Below are 2,291 nucleotides of genomic sequence, written 5' to 3' on the forward strand. Positions count from 1 at the left end.
CGCTGCTGTGTTTTTCACACTCAACAGCTTCCTGTGTGTATCAAGAATGGTCCACCACTCAGAGGACATCCCAGAGACAATGCCCCAACCATTTAGCTCAGTGTTCAATATAACCATTTAGCTCAGTGTTCAATATAACCATTTAGCTCAGTGTTCAATATAACCATTTAGCTCAGTGTTCAATATAACCATTTAGCTCAGTGTTCAATATAACCATTTAGCTCAGTGTTCAATATAACTATTTAGCTCTGTGTTCAATATAACGATTTAGCTCAGTGTTCAATATAACTATTTAGCTCTGTGTTCAATATAACCATTTAGCTCAGTGTTCAATATAACCATTTAGCTCAGTGTTCAATATAACCATTTAGCTCAGTGTTCAATATAACCATTTAGCTCAGTGTTCAATATAACCATTTAGCTCTGGATAAGAGCGTCTGCTAAATGACTTAAATGTAAATGTAAATGTTAGCTCAGTGTTCAATATAACCATTTAGCTCAGTGTTCAATATAACCATTTAGCTCAGTGTTCAATATAACCATTTAGCTCAGTGTTCAATATAACCATTTAGCTCAGTGTTCAATATAACCATTTAGCTCAGTGTTCAATATAACCATATAGCTCAGTGTTCAGTATAACCATATTACACACAAATAAACACAAATGTAAAGGGATGAATAGAATATGTACATATAAATATATGGATGAGCGATGGCCGTGCGGCATAGACAAGATGCAGTTGATGGCATAGAGTACAGTATATACATATGAGATGAGTAATGTAGGGTATGTAAACATTATATAAATGGCTTTATTTAAAGTGACTTTTGATACCTTTATTAAAGTCCACTTCTTTAGTGGCCAGAGATTTGAGTCTGTTTGTTGGCAGCAGCCTCTCCATGTTAGTGATGGCTGTTTAACAGTCCACCACCCAGAGGACATCCCAGATGGCCTTGAGATAGAAGCTGTTTTTCAGTCTCTCGGTCCCAGCTTTGATGCACCTGTACTGGCCTCGCATTCTGGATGGTAATGGGGTGAACAGACATTCTAAACTCAGCCAAAAAATAAACGTCCTCTCACTGTCAACTGCGTTTATTTTCAGCAAACTTAACATGTGTAAATATTTGTATGAACATAACAACATTCAACAACTGAGACAAAAATTGAACAAGTTCCACAGACATGTGACTAACAGAAATGGAATAATGTGTCCCTTGACAAAGGAGTATCTGGTTTGACCACCAGCTGCATTAAGTACTTCAGTGCATCTCCTCCTCATGGACTGCACCAGATTTGCCAGTTCTTGCTGTGAGATGTTACCCCACTCTTCCACCAAGGCACCTGCAAGTTCCCGGACAGATTGCCTGCAATGACAACAAGCTCAGTCCGATGATGCTGTGACACACCGCCCCAGACCATGACGGACCCTCCACCTCCAAATCGATCCCGCTCCAGAGGACAGGCCTCGGTATAACGCTCATTCTTTCAACGATAAATGTGAATCCGACCATCACCCCTGGTGAGACAGAACTGCGACTCGTCAGAGATGAGCACGTTTTGCCAGTCCTGTCTGGTCCAGCGACGGTGGGTTTGTGCCCATAGGTGATGTTGTTGCCAGTGATGTCTGGTGAGGACCTGCATTACAACAGGCCTACAAGCCCTCAGTCCAGCCTCTCTCAGCCTATTGCGGACAGTCTGAGCACTGATGGATGGATTGTGCGTTCCTGTACCTGTCCCGTAGGTGTGATGTTTGGATGTACCAATCCTGTGCAGGTGTTGTTACACGTGGTCTGCCACGGCGAGGACGATCAGCTGACCGTCCTGTCTCCCTGTAGCCCTGTCTGAGGCGTCTCACAGTACAGACATTGCAATTTACTGCCCTGGCCACATCTGCAGTCCTCATGCCTCCTTGCAGCATGCCTAAGGCACGTTCACACAGATGAGCAGGGATCCTGGGCATCTTTCTTTTGGTGTTTTTCAGAGTCAGTAGAAAGGCCTCTTTAGTGTCCTAAGTTTTCATAACTGTGACCTTAGTTAACTACCGTCTGTAAGCTGTTCGTGTCTTAATGACCGTTCCACGGGTGCTTGTTCATTAATTGTTTATGGTTCATTGAACATGCATGGAAAACAGTGTTTAAACCCTTTACAATGAAGATCTGTGAAGTTATTTGGATTTTTACGAATTATATTTGGAAGACAGGGTCCTGAAAAAAAGACGTTTCTGTTTTTTCTGAGTTTACTTACTTTACAGAGTAGCATTAAAAAGTTTGCGTTTTGACCACGTGCTTTA

Source organism: Oncorhynchus gorbuscha, linkage group LG15 (assembly GCF_021184085.1).
Source record: "Oncorhynchus gorbuscha isolate QuinsamMale2020 ecotype Even-year linkage group LG15, OgorEven_v1.0, whole genome shotgun sequence".
Classification (NCBI taxonomy): Eukaryota; Metazoa; Chordata; class Actinopteri; order Salmoniformes; family Salmonidae; genus Oncorhynchus; species Oncorhynchus gorbuscha.